Consider the following 15,710-nt stretch of genomic DNA (forward strand, 5'->3'; position numbering starts at 1 on the left):
TGCGTTTCAAGGGCATATATTGGAGGCAGGATAGAAGTTGGGATGGAAGATTTCCGGGTTCAGATGGCAGTCGAGGCTCTGAATATCACAACTGGGAGCTTACATGGAAGCCAGAATATGAGACTTGAGAAGGTATGTCCAACATGGAATGTCTGAGCCTGGGCATCTTAGAATCAATAGGGCCTTAGGTCGATTCCATTCTATTTAATAAGCTTTTAATAAGTACATACTGTGTGCCAGGCACTGTGCTAAACACCAGGCATACAAATAAGAAAAAAGAAAGTTAATCCCTACCCAGGAGGAGTTTACAATCTAAAGTGAGAAGATAACATAAGAGGGAGCTAGGGGACTGCAGGGGTTTGGAAAGGCCAGAGGACACCAGGAGGTAGAGGGGGCAGGAGGAGGCAAGGAAATCTTGTTCCACGGAGTTGAGACCAAGTAGAGCCAAGGTTGCAAAGTAGAGTGAGCTACAATGTCCAGGTCTAGACTTTTATAAAGGGAAACTTTGGGTGGAGTTTACTGTTCCACTCTCCAAACCCTCCAATGAGAACCTTAAATCAGATTGATGTCTGATTCCATGGGATGTGAGTGCCCAGAATGGGGGGCCTGGAAGAAGGCAGAGAGGACAATGGCAGAACAAGCAGGGCATTTAGGAGATCTGAGCCAGGAAAGCCCTTAGAATGTAGCACTTTGGGACAGTTTCAAAGCTGGGAGGGCTCTGAGAACACAGAGATCCAATTTGGGAAGAGCAATGACTAAATTTATGAATCCATATGTGTGTTCACATATGTGGTATGATATGCAACATATGTTTCAATGTAATTTTTATCAATATAATGCTGATGCTATCTGATTTAAAAGTCAGGTCCCAAGACACTGGATGATAACAGGAAAAAAGAAAAAAGATGCTGAGGGAGAAAAAATTCCATGCACTTCCTTTCTCCCTATTACTTGTAATGAATAGGGAGTGTTTTCTTTTAAACAAAGAACATTATAGGTACCTACTTTTAATAGGAATACCACTTGTAATACTATTAATACATATATGTAATTTAATATAATAAAACTGAATAAGAGAAAAATAAAAAATGTTGAATATTACTGGAGTGATGTGATTTTAAATTAAAAAAAGATGGTACATTCTTTAGAAGATATATTTTACTTAGTAATCTATTTCAAGAGAATATATTAGAACCTGGATATAGAGCTTAGAATGGAGAATTTCTGAATAGCTATGGTAGTCCAAACTTAGGTGTTGGAAATGTTTTCAAACTGAAGCCATAATAGCCAAGTTCAGAAGGGACATGAAGAGCAATACTATGAAAGGTATGAGGGACCTTAAAAATACTGAATGTGAGAGATGTTCCAAGCCTGAGGACAGGAGCTGTCTGACTGAGTGAGATGGGAGCCCACAGAGGGCAGGCCTGGGAGAAGCCAGAGGGAAGAGAAGGGGAGAGCTGGCAGAAGACATAGAGAGCACACAGTGTCAGGAATGGCTTGAGCCATCAAATTCATCAGAAGTCACTGATGCATCCACAGTAGCAGAGCTGGGAGGGATCTTAGAATATTGATTATCTGAGGCCAGATGGACCTGAGAATATGCAGTATCATTGCTGGGAAGGAGTTTTGTTTCTGAGCTCAGAGTTGCAAAGTTATGGGGATAGATGAGTAAATTTGGACAATATAAAAAAGTTTTTTTAGGGCACGAGAATCAATTTATATTACATTATAATTTATGTTGCATTATGGTAATTCTCATAGTTAAAACATGGCCAAAGACTAAAGGTGATTGTGCAGTGCCTAGGCTGATAGTGATTGAAACAAAAAGAAAGAATAAGGAAAGGAAAAAAATAAATATAAACTATAATTGCACACAGTGTCTTACAGGGTGAAGGCTGCTGTAGATAGCACTATTACTGTTAATGAATGGTCAGTGTTTATTGAAAAAATAAAGTCACAGAATTCCAAAGAAAAATCAATTCATGCTCTCAAATGACTATCGCAAGTACATATTTTGTAATATAAATTTGTAATTTAATATATCAGAAGGGAAAAAATAAGTAAATAGGAAAAAATCCTTAGAATCAGAGGAAGAAGACTGACCATAATATGCTCCAGCTGAAAAGGAATATTGATAATGGTGTCTGACTTGGGGGTACTTTTGAGAGAATCCACTTGAGGCTGGAGAGAGCTCAGAATAGACTTTTCCAGCACCAGGACAGCAGTCTGGCTCTCAGTATGACAAGCAGGAGTTGATAAAAAGCCAGAATATCAGACCTGGGAGAGAAAATGAATGAGCTTGGAGGCAGCTCAGAATCAAGAAGGTCTGAGTTGGGTGGGGGCCTGGAACTTGAAATGTCAAGTATGGGAGGAACTTGAGAACACAGAAAGGCAATCAGCAACAGAGAAGAGAAAGGGTCCGATTCAGTGGGATGTGAGCAGACGGAATGGAGGGCCTGGGAGGAGAGAGGGAGAAGAGCATGTCAGAGCAGGCAGGACACTTAGAAGAAGGGACAACAGAGCCAGGAAAACTCTTAGAACATGATTTCAGGACTAGCTTGGACCTTTATGAAGCCACACTGTCAGAGCCAAGAGAACTCAGAACGAAGATTATGAGAGTTGAGGACACATAATACTATTGTTGGGCAGGAGTCTTGTTTGTGTGCTCAGGGGCCCAAGTTATGGGGAAAGCAAGCTAAAAAAAAAGGTTTTTAGTATATTCATAGGATAAACTATAACATTTATGGCAGTGTAATAGCAATAAGCACAATGGTGATCCTTTGAATTAAAACTCATGTCCTGAATTACACAACCAACGTGGGCATTTGAATATACAATGCCTAATTTGGATTAACTGGAAAACATTGAAAGGGGGAAAAAAAGCAACAAAAAGGAAAAGCATGGGGTTTTTCCAAGGGTTTCTATTGTCGTTAATTAGCAGGGCATATTTATTGAGGAGAAAATATGGTAAGTATACAGGATTCACAGGGGAAACAATTTGTATTTTTAAATAATTGTACTGCATATATGTCATTTAATTTATTAACACTGAATAAATAAGTGAAAAAAGAAAAAAAAATCCTTTGAATAACACTGCAGTGAGTGGACTTTGACCATAAAATGATAGAGGTGGTAAATAGATGAGCACATAGATTGTCTGACTTGGAGAGGTATCTCACGAACATATATTCAAGGCTGGTGAGCTTAGAAGGGAAGATTTTCCACACTGAGATGCCAGTCCAGGCTCAGAATGTTGGGAGGCTACATGTAAACCAGAATTTCTGAGCTTGAAGACAGACTCCCAGGACATCCCCTCTATAATATCAAAGGTGTGAGACTTTACCACACCAAAGGTAGAAGATGATTGAGTGAGATGGGGGCCCACAGGAGACAGGCCTGGGAGAAGCCTGAGGGAAGAGAAGGTGAGAGCTGGCAGAGGACATTGAGGAAGGACTAGAAAGCCAGGAAAGGCATATACACCTTCAGGACATGCTTGGGCCATTAAACCACACAGTGTCAGAGCTGAGATGCCTTCTAGAACACTGTCAGAACTCTGATGATCCTGATAATACCTAATATCATTGCTGGGAAGAGGTCATGTTTCTGTGCTGAGGGATGCAAGTCTTGGGAATGGAGATTTTTTTTTTAAATTTACATATATTTATGGCAGGAAATGCTGCATATATATGCACAGCTATATGCACAGTGGTGATCCTTTAAATGAAAACTCATGTCCTGAATTACACAGGCCAAGTAGAACTTTGAATATTCCATGCTTAATCCAGATTTAAAGGGGGGGAAATGGGGAAAAAAATAGAACTGACAAAAAAAAGCAATTGCAGTGTTTTCAAGGAGTTAGACCATTATACATAATACTATTATTGTTAGTGAATGGGCCATATTTGTTTATTCAAATATAATAAAGACACAGAAATAAAAAAGTTATCTAAATAACTATATTCTTAATAAACATCTGGCATTTAACATTCTAAAGCTGATTAAATGAAAAGAAAAAATATCCTAGAATTATCAGAGAAGGAAGGTGCTGTTGACCATAAAATAACTAGGCTAGGATAGTCTTTAGAAAATAAGATGTCAGACTTGGAGACCCCTTTCCAGAGAATGTATTAGAGGCCAGACAGAGCTGAGAAGGGAGAATTTACGGACTGGGATAGCAGATCAGTCTCTGACCATCAGAACTGGGAATTGAGATACCTTCTATGGTCAGAATAGAATGTCTGAATTTGGTGACATCTTAGAGTCCAGAGCTGGATGAGACCTTCTTGTGGGCATCATCAAACTTGGGAGAGATTTTAGAATACAGAAAGTGAGGGATGTTCAGAGCCAGAGAAGAGCAACAGTCTTATTCCAAGGGATATGAACACACATAATGTCAGATCCGGCCTAAGCTAGAGAGAAGAAAATGGCAGGGTACTAAGAATAAATGACTATCAGAGGTAGTAAAAGTCTTAGAAACTGCAGTCTCAGGACTAGCTTTGGCCATAAAACTGTACAGTGTCAGATTTTCAGACCTTGGATGGGCCGAAGAACACATAGTATCAAAAGTGCTGGACAGGATTCTGGTTTCTATGCTGAGAGGTACAATGTTGAGGAAGTGAGATTTAAATTTTAAAAATAATGCAAAATACATTTATTTCTATCAGTACCATATAAATGCTCTGATTTAAAATTTGGATCCCAAAACACAGTCGTAGAGGAAAGGCAAAATACTCAATCAGGATAAAAAAATCTGAGGACAACAAAATAGATGTATGTGTGTGCATATGTAATATAAGCACAAATTCCATGCATTGCCTTAATGTGCTAAGACTGCTATTAATGTTTCTATTGATAATGAATGGGGAGTGGCTTTCTTTTTAAACCAATAAGGATTTAAGCATACAATTTTAAATAATTGTACCATTAAGACACATATGTAATTTAATATAATAAAACTGAATAGATAACTGAAAAGAAAAAAATTAAAATCCTTGAACATGACCAAAGTGATGAGGAGACTTTGAACTTAAAATAACATAGCTAGGATATGTTTTTGAACCCAAAATGTTGCCTTAGAGATCCATTGCAAGAGAATATACTAGTCAAGGCTGGCTAGAGCTTAGAATGGCAAATTTCTGCACTGAGATGGCAGTCCAAGCTCAGGATGACAGAAATGGGTTCTCGAAAAGGAGCCAGAATTGCAGATGGTGTAGGGCAGGTAGAACAAATAATACTGAAAGGGGAGGGACCTTAAAACCCAAAATGTGGGAGATTTTCAGAGGCTGCAATCAAATTGGAAGATGTAGGCATTCAAAATGTTGGGCCGGGGAGGAACTATGGAGAACGGAATATCAGAACTTGGAGGAAGGGCTAGGAGAGCCAGGAAAGGCTTTAGCACACACAATTTCAGGACAAGCTTGGGCCATCCAACCTCACAGTGTCAGAGTTGGGAGGGCTCTTGGAACATGGGTGATCAGAGCCCTGATGATCCTGAGAACACATAATAGCATTGCTGGCAAAGAATTTTGTTTCTGTGCTCAGAGCTGCAATTTACAGGGACAGACAGGAATGGTAAGCAGTAATAATGAAGGATATTTACAGTTTGAGATGGACCCCATATTTCATTATAACTGATATTATTAGCACAATGATGAACCTCTCAATTAACTCTCAAGTCCTGCATCACACAGTCAAAGATGGAGGGTGAATATAAAGGCTTAATCTGGTTCTGATAAAAAAAAGGAAAGGAAAAGATCACACAATAATTGCATTTAATGTCTTGAAGGGTTAAGGCTGCTAAAGATATCAATACTATTGTTAATGGTCAGTATTCACTGAAAAAATAAAGCAAATATACCGAATTCAAAAGAGAAACACTTTCTGCTCTCAAATGATTGCGTTGCTCTTGTATTGATATAGATAGATAGATAGATAAATAGATAGATAGATAGATCTGTATATGTCATTTAGTAGTTTATTATATATATAGTTTATATATTTTTAATATAATAAAGCAGAAAGTGCAAAGTCAAAATAACCTTAGAATATCAGAAGAAGAAGGGGACTTTGATCATAAAGTGACATGGATGAAAGTGTCCTTCCATAGTAGTGTCTGATTTGGTTGTGTCTTTCAAGAGAATATATTGGAAGTTGTATAGAGACTTCCAGTGGTGGGACAGTGGTCCCCACTCTAAGTGTAAAAGGCAAGAATTGACCTGAAAGCCAAAATATCAGACCTGAGAGAGCAGACAGAACATAGAAAGAGCTGAAGACTGTTTGAGCCTGCATGGGCCCTAGAACCTGGACTAGCAAACATGGGAGGGACTTTAGATAACAGAAAGGTAGTGACGTTCAGAACCAGAGAACAGAAATTGTCTGATTATGTGGGATCTTAGCACACGGGATGGGAGGGCATGGGAGAAGCTAGACAGGACAGAATGTCAGAGCGGGCAGGGCACTTAGAAGAGATAGCAGAGCCAGGAAATCTCGAGAACATACAACATCAGGATTAGCTTTGGACAAAACTGCACAGTGGCAGATCAGAAAATGCTCTTAAAACACATTAGCAGAGCTCCAATGGCCTGAAAACACACATTATCATTGCTGAGGAGTCTTGTTTATATGCTCAGAGGCCCATTTATGAAAATGGTAAGTTAAACTTTAAAACATTTAAAAAGTATAATTATGAAATGCAGCATATTTGTCGATATAATATCTCTAAGCATAATAGTAATCCTCTGAATTAAAACTCATGTCCTGAATCACACAGCCAAAATGGAAATTTGAACATGCAGTGCCACATCTGGATTAAAAAGGAAAGCAATGAAAGAAGAAAATAACTGATAAAAAAAAAGTAAATTCATACATCATTTTAAAGGACCCCACACATAATCTTGCAGTGGCAGATCTAGGTGACAAAAACCAAGAGCAAGCCAGTATCAGTGGCTCTGAACCTACAGAACCACTCAGCAGACTAACAGAGACACAAGCCAATGGATCCAAACTCAGGAATTTGCAGAGCACAGACCAGAAAGGCAGTGAACCACACCTCTCTCTCCTCAGATCACACTATTTTGGAAGAACTGAAAAGTTTAAGGTCCCTAGACTGAGCTGGGAAAGCAGCAGAAGGACATACAAGACTGAAGCTCAGGCCAGTCGTTCCCCCTGAAGGTGAGTAGAGCCCAACTATAACAAGTCAAAAGTCAAGAAATAGACTGGAAAAAATGAGCAAACAACAAGAACCCAGCCATAAACAGCTTCTGTGGAGACAGGGAAGCTCAAGCAACAAAGTCAGAAGAAGACAATGATTTGAAAACATCTATAAGTAAAGACTCAAAGAAAATGCAGATTGAACATAAGTCCAACAAGAATTCCTAGAAGAGCTAAAGAAAGAGATTTTTTTAAAAGAGACAGCAAAGAAAATGATTTTAAAAATCAAATAAGAGCAGAAGAGGAAAAATTGGGAAACGAGCTATGCAAGAAAATTATGAAAAGAGATTTAACTTTAGTAAAAGAAGTACAAAAAATACTGAAGGAAATAATTCCTTTTAATTCAGAATTGTCCCAGTGGTAAAGAAGTACAAAACCTCACTGAAGGTAAGACCTTAAAAATTAGAACTGACCAAGAAGCTAATTACACCAGAAACATCAAGAAACAGTTAAACAAAATAAAAAAACTAAAAAAGAAGAAGAAAAGAAAAATGTAAAATATTTCATAGGGAAAACAAGTAACCTGGAAAACAGATCAAAAAGAGATAATTTAAGGACCAGTGGAACACCTGAAAGCTATGAACCAAAAAAAAGACTCTACAGGCCATGTTTTAAGAAATCATAAAGGAAAACTTCACTAACATCTTAGAAATTCACATCACATCCTGAAAGAAATCCTAAAATAAAAACTACATCCCATAAAGAGCCTTTGAAGCACAGATTAAAATTAACTGGAAACTAAATAACCTAATCCTAAAGAATGAGTGGGTCAAATAACAACTCATAGAAATAACCAATAATTTCATTAAAGATGACAACCATGAGACAACATGCCATAATTTATGGAATGCAGTCAAAGCAGTATTCAGGGGAAAATTTATAACTCAGTGCTTACAGCAATAAAAGAGGAAAAGATGAGGTCAAAGTGTCAGGCATGCAACAACAAAAACAAACAAACAAAAAAAACCTAGAAAAACAAAAATTTTAAAATCACAAACATCAAAATAATTCTGAACATCAAAGGAGAGATTAATAAAATTGAAAGCTTAAAAATGATCTAATGAATAAAGCTAGAAGAGTTTTTTAGTTATTAAAAAATAAAAAAGATAAGCCTTTGATTTAAAAAAGTGGATAGAGTATTGACTTTGGAGTCAGGAGGAACTGAGTTCAAATGTGACCTCAGATACTTACTAGCTGAGTGACCCTTGGAAAGTCACTTAATCTAACTGCCTCCTCTCTCCACCCCTGAAAAAAAGGGGAAAAAATTACCAGTATCAAAAATGAAAAGAGTGAATTCACAACCAATGAATATACAATAAAAACCATTATTAAGAGCTATTTTGCTCAAATATTTGCCAATAAAATTGAACATCTAAATGACATTTATTGAATATTTACAAAGATGTAAATAGCCCATATTAACAGAACAGGAAATAGAATACTAAAATAACTCTACCTTAGAAAAAGAAACTGAAAAAGCCAAAGATGCCCCCCCCAAGGGAAAAAAACCACAGAACTAGATGAATTTATAAGTGAATTCTACCAAACATTTGAAGAACAATTAATTCTGATATTATACTAACAGCTTAAAAAAATAAAGGAGTTCTACCAAATTCCTCCTATGAAACAAATATGATCTTAATACCTAAACCCAGAAGAACCAAAACAGAGGGGGAAAAGGACCAGTTTCCTTAATGAACAATGATGCAAAAATTTTAAAAAAAGCAAAAACAAATGAGATTATCACAAAGATCATACACCATGACTAGGCTGGATGTATACCAAGAATGTAGGGTGAGTTCAATATGTATTAAACTATAAGCATTTCTATATAATACCAACAAAACCCAGCAGGAAGAGAGAGAGAAATTTCATTTAAAATAACTACAGACAATATAAAATATTTGAGAGTCTACCTGCCAACATACACATGTACACACACAAGCACATAAACTATATGAATACAATTACAAAACTGTTCACACAGACATCTAAATAACTGGAGAAATATTAATTATTAATGGGGAAGCCAAACCAATATCATAAAAATGACAATACTACCTGAATTAATTTACTTAGTACCATAACAATCAATCTACCAACAATTACTTTATAAAGCTAGAAAAAAATTCCACCTGGAGGAACAAAAAGTCAAGAACATCAAGGGAATGGATGAAAAAAAATCAGAAGGAAGGGAACTCAACAATCCTAGATCTCAAATTCTACTACAAAGCTGTAATCATCAAAACCATTTGGTACTAGATAAGAAATGGAGTGTTTAATCAGAGGAACAGATTAGGTATACAATGTGCAAAAGCAAATGAGCACAGTATCTACTGTTTGATAAACCCAGAGATCCTATAGATAAAAATTCATTATTTGACAAAAACTGCTGAGAAAACTGGAAAGTAGTCAGACAGAAATTAGGCATAATACAACATCTCACATCATATACAAAAATAAACTCCAAATGGGTATGTGATTTAGACATAAAGTGTAGTAACAAATTAGGGGAGCATGGAAGAAATTACCTATTAAATCTTTGGATAAGGGGAAGAGTTCATGACCAGACAAGAGAAAAAGAGGTTCCCAGGAGGTAAAATGGATAATTTTGATTACATAATACAAAATACATAATGCAGAAATTACATAAAATTTTAAAAAGTTTTGACCAAAAAAAACACAGGAAACTTGTGGAGGGATATCTGTGCAGTGACTTTCTCTGATAAAAGTCTCATTTCTGAAATATAAGGGAACTGAGTCAAACTTATAAAAATAAGAGTCATTACCCAATTGTTAAATGGCCAGACAGTTTTCAGAGGAAGATATCAAAGATATAAATAGACATAAGAAAAAATATTCTAAATTGCTAGTAATTGGAGAAATATAAATGAAAATAACTCTGAGGCAAGATTAAAAAAATAGTGACAATACTGGAGGGGATGTGACAAAAGCTTTCTTTGATAATGGTGGAACTAGGCACTACTACAACTATTCTAAACTATTAAACCATGCATGCCCTTTGACCTAATAGTGCTACTATTGGATCTATACCACAAAGAAATCAAAGAAAAAGGAAAATGACCCATAAGAACCCCAAAATACTTATAGCAGTTCTTTGTGGTGGCAAAGAATTGGAATACTGTTGTGCCTGTAAGAAATGATGAAGGGACAGTTTCATAGAAACCTGGGAACACTTCAAGGAATAGATGCAAAGTGAATTCACAGAACCAGGAGAATGATATACACAGTAACAGCCATTTTGTAAAGATAATCAGCTGTGAAAGACTTAGTAACTGATCGACACAATAACCTACCACAGTTCCAAAGGACTCATGATGAAACGTTATCTGTCTCCACATAGAAAACTGATGGACTCAGTATAGATTGAAGCAGATTTTTTTCTCTTTATTTCTTTTTCTTGTGTGTATGTGTTTTTTTTCCAGAATGTGGCTAAGGCAAGGCAGAAATTTGTTTTCAATGACTTCATATTTGTAAAAGGTTTTGTATGTTTTACCTTCTCATTGGGTGGAGGAGAGGGGGAGGGGAGGAGAAAATTGAAACTGAAAATAAAACTGAATTAAAAAAACAAACAAACAAAAGAAAATAGAATGTCTGGCTTGGAGGTGCCTTTCAAGAGAACATATTGGAGAATTCTAGCCAGAGCTTAGAATGGAGAATTTCAGTGATGGAATGGCAGTCCAGGCTTAAAATGTCAGAACTGGGAGTTGACAGAGAAACCAGAATGAGACCTTGCAAAGGTATGTACAACATAGAATGTCTGAGCTTGGAGGTAATTTAGAATCAATGGGGCCTGAGTTACATGGGACCCTCCAACTTAGAATATCCCACTTAGGAGAGACTTTAGCACACAGAGAGTGGAAGGTAGTCAGAGAACTTGTCAGAGAAATTGATTCTATGGGATGAGAGCATACAGAATGTAAGGCATGGGTGAATTCATAGAAAAGAGTGTCAGAACTAGCAAGGCACTTAGAAGAAGGGATATCAGCACCAGGAAAGCCCTTAGAACATGTAATTTCAGGACCAGCAACGGCCATAAAGCCATGGTGTCAAAGCTGGGAGGGCTCTTAAAACAAAAATGATCACATCTCAAATGGATCTGAGAACATAAAATATCGTTTCTAGGAAGGAGTCTTGCTCATATATCCAGGTTATGGGAAAGACAAGTTAAATTTTAAAAACATTTTAAAAGTATGTTTATTATATAATATGCAACATAGATTTTGATATAATATCTGGAATCACAATGGTGATCCTCTAAATTAAAACTCCTATCTTGAATCACAATAGTCAAAGTAGAAATTTGAATATGCAGTGTCCAATCTGGAATCAGAAAACAATGAAATGAAAAATAAATGACCAAAAAAGTTAACACATGCAGTGTTTTCAAGGGGGCAGGCTGCTATTCTTATTCTTGTTGATGATGATGATGAATTGGGTATATTTATCGAAAAAATAAGGTAAGTAATCAAGTTTCACAAGAGAAACAATTTGTGATCATAGCTAATAGGCAACAAACATTGATTTAAGCTCCTACTATGTGCAGGCACCATGCTAAGCTCCAGGAATGCAAATACAAAAAGACAGTCCTTATCCTCTGGGAGTTTATAATCTAATGAGGGAAGCTGAAAAGGGGGGATTGGGGCAGGTTGGGAGGGGAGGTACCAGCTGTTGGGGCATGGTGAAGTCAATCCCATAATCCCAAAGTAAAGCAGCCAGGTGAGATTTCTGCCCTGACCCCCTGCCTTAAATGGAGGTTTGGGGTTTATGACCCTCCCCTCTGACCAGGCAGAGGTGGAGGACCAAGGTTGATGAGATCTCACAGGACATAAAGTGGTCCCCATAATGAGCTCCCAGGGACATGATGGAGAAATCAGATAGGTCCAAAAGCAGTGCAAGCCAGGTGAGAAATGATTGTATTTCTAATGTACATGTATCATTTACCATGTGAAAGCTGATTAAGTGAAAAGAAAAAAAAGACCTGTGAATATGAGAGGATGGAAAGGCTTTTGAATATAAAATAACTAGAATGGGATGATCCTATACAATATGTGACTTGGAGGTGTCTTCCAAGAGAACATTGAAGGATGGAGAGGGCTTAGAAAGGAGAATTTCAAGGCTTGGGATGGCAGTTGAGGCACTGAATATCAGAACTGATAGGTTATATGAAAGCCAGAACATGAGATTTTAGAAGGCATGTCCAACACAGAATGTCTGAGCTTAGAGGCAATTGAGGATCAATAAGGCCCGAGCCACCTGGGACTTCCAACCTGGAATATCAAACTTGGGAGGAGGGACTTTGGAACACACAAAATGAGAAGAGTCAGAGAACAAAAACTGATTGCATGGGAATGTAGAATATAAATTGAATATAGAATATAGCATATGGAATGTAAGATCTGGGAGAAACCACAGAGAAGAGAATTCAGAACAGGCAGCACACATAGAAGAAGCAATAGCAGAGCCAGTAAAGGTCTTAGAATATACCATTTCAGGACTAGCCTTAACCATGAAGCCACACAGTGTCAGAGGGGAGAAGGCCCTTAGAGCACAGATCAGAGCTCAGATGGTTCTGGAAAAATGCAGCATCTTTACTGGAAACAAGTTTTGTTTCTGTCCCCAGAATTACAACTAATGAGGAAGGGCAGGCAAATCATCATGACAAAGATAAAGTATATTTGAAGTATGAGGTGCCACCTATATTTCATTATATTTTATATTAGCAAAATGGTAATCATCTTAACTAAAACTCATGCCTTATATCACACAAAGAGACGCACATAAAGTGCTTGATTTGAGAAAGGAAAGAAAGGAAGGAGAAGGAAGAGAAAGAAGGAAAAGAAAAATAATCAATGACACATTAATGTATGAAGTGTCTTGAAGGATTAAGGCTGCTGTAACATTATTGTTAATGAATTGTTAGTACTCATTGAAAAAAATAAAGTACACAATTCAAAAGAGAAATAATTTGTGCTCTCCAATAACTATTGCTAATCAATCAATAAATAGTTATTAAGTACCTACAATGTGCCAGGCATAGTGCCAAGTGCCACGGATACAAAAAGAAAAAAGAAGTCCCTGCCCTCAAAGAGTTTACAATTTAATTGGATAGACAATATACAAGCAAATATATACAAAGGATTACAGAGGGAAGGTAACTAGAATTAAGAGGGGTTGAGAATGGATTACTGTAAATGATAGGATTTTAGGTGGGACTTACAGGAATACAGGCAAGTCAGTAGGCAGAATTAAAGAAGGAGTCCATTTGAGTCATGGAGGACTGCCAGAGAAAACATAAGGAACTGAGAGATGGAGTGAATTGTTCATGGAACAAGGAGGCATGTGTCACTTGGATCGAGAGTACCTGCTAGGGAGTAGGATATAAGACAACTAGAAAAGGGGAAAAGGAACTAAATTATGAAGGCCTTGGATACCAAACAGCATTTTATATTTTATCCTGGAGATAACAGGGAGCCTCTGGAGTTTATTGAGTGGAAGAGTGACATGGTCAGTGACCTATGCTTTAGGAAAATCTTTTTTGTGGCTGAAAGGAGGATGATGTGGAGTGGGGAAGACCTGAGACAGGCAGACCCATCAGTAGTTATTGTAATAGACCAGGGGTGAGATGATAAGGGTCTGAAGTAAAGTGGTGGTAGTGTTAGAGAAGAGAAGGGGATGTATTAGAGAGATGCTGTTGAGATGAAATCAACAAGTTTTGGCAACATCTTGGATTGTGGCGGGGGTGGGGGTGGGGGGGTGAAAGAGAATGATAAGTCCAGGATAAATCCTTGGTTGTGAGTTTGAGGTACTGGAAGGAAGGTGTTATCCTAGACAGTAGTAGCAAAAATAGGAAAGATCATGAGTTCTGTTTTGGATATGTGGAGTTTAAGATGTCTTCTGGAATCCAATTCAAGATGTCTGCATCAAGGTAGTTGAAGATGCAAGACTGAAGGTCAGGAGGGAGGTTAGGGTAGGAGAGATGGGTTTGAGAATTATCAGCATGAAGATGGTAATTAAATCAAGGAGAAGAGAAGAAAACCCTGAGGGACATTTGTGGTTAGAGGTCATGATCTGGAGGAAGATGCTAATACACATATGTCATTCAATATATTAAAACTGAAGAAATAAGTGAAAAGGAAAAATCAATCCTAGAAAACTGGGGATTTTATCCATAAAATGATAGGGTAGGGAAGGTCAAGAGAATATATTTAGACTGCAGTTCAGACTCTTGATATTAGAATTGTCACTGAAGCCACAAAATGACTGAGCTTGGAGCCAGAGAACTCAAAATGTCTAATTCCATGAGATCTGAGCACCCAGAATGTCAGTCCCAGGAGAAACCAGAGGGAAGGGATGTCAGAGCTGGGAAGGAAGCACCAAGAAGGATTATCAGAGTTCCCCAAACCCTTAGAATCTGCCAGCTCAGGATGAGCTTTGACCATAAAACTCCAGTGTCAGAACTGGGAGGGCTCTTAAAACATAGATCATGAGATGGTCCTGCGCATACACAATGTCACTGAGAGAAGTAGTTATGCTTCTGTGCTCAGAGTTCCAGTTTATTGGTAGGGACAAGTCAATTTAAAACACAACAAAATATGTATTTTTGTGTAATTTATATCAGCAATGTGCTTACATAGACAATGAGGAAAAGTAAAAATATACTTCTTAAGCTGGATGAAAATTGGGAAAAAATTAAAATGCATAGAAAAAGCTAATTTCATGCACTCTCTTACTCTGGTAAGACTGCTTCTGAGATTCCTTTTATTCATAAGGAATGGAGAGTGTTTTTTTTAAACAGGGTGTCAAGTATCCAGTTTTAAAAGGGATTGTCATTTTATAAAATTTGTTGCTAAGACATGTAATTTAATATACTAAAACTGAATAAACAAATGAAAACAAAAGAAAAAAATCCTTGAATATCATAGGAGTAAAGGGGACTTTGAACAAAAAATGACAGTGAGAAGATTCTTCATTTTCTTTTTCTTCTTTTTTATTTTTTTATTTTCAGCTCCCAATTCTCTCCCTTCTCCCACACCTGCCCCAGCCACTGAGAAGGCAAGAAATGTAAATTCCATTACAAATATGGAATCATTCAAAACAAATTTCCACATTAGCCATGTTAGGAAGGAAGGAAGGAACGAAGGAAGGAAGGAGGAAAAAAGCTTCAATTTGCACTCTGAGTTCATCAGTGCTCTCTCTGTGGGTGGATTGCATTTTTCATCATGAGTCCTTTGGAAATGTCTTGGATCGTTATATGTGTCAGAGTTATTATTAAGTCTTTTACTACTGATTATCTTTATAATACTGCTGTTACATTTAAATTGTTCTCCTGATTCTGCTCACTTAAATTTGAATCAATTCATGCAGCTTTTTCTAGGTTTTTCTGAAACAATTCCCATCGTCATTTCATACAGAACAATAGTATTCCATTACAATCATATAACACAGGAGATGCTTTAGAAGGTACAGCATCGTACTTG

The 15,710-nt window shown here is 37.2% G+C and overlaps 1 long non-coding RNA gene across 16 annotated transcripts in view; it reads left to right on the top strand.

Moving 5' to 3' along the window:
* Positions 1-15,472, top strand: part of LOC140515336 (uncharacterized) — a 167,882-nt gene extending 152,410 nt beyond the window's left edge. For 15 of the 16 annotated variants that reach the window (XR_011970951.1, XR_011970952.1, XR_011970953.1 and 12 more), the window contains one exon: positions 1-10,094. This exon is cut by the window's left edge. This is a non-coding gene — a long non-coding RNA (uncharacterized lncRNA). Of the gene's footprint in view, positions 10,095-15,238 lie in introns of those variants that run through there. The other variant, XR_011970964.1, reaches the window with a different exon arrangement.
* Positions 15,473-15,710: the final 238 nt, after the last annotated feature.

Source organism: Notamacropus eugenii, chromosome X (genome assembly GCF_028372415.1).
Source record: "Notamacropus eugenii isolate mMacEug1 chromosome X, mMacEug1.pri_v2, whole genome shotgun sequence".
NCBI classification, from domain to species: Eukaryota; Metazoa; Chordata; class Mammalia; order Diprotodontia; family Macropodidae; genus Notamacropus; species Notamacropus eugenii.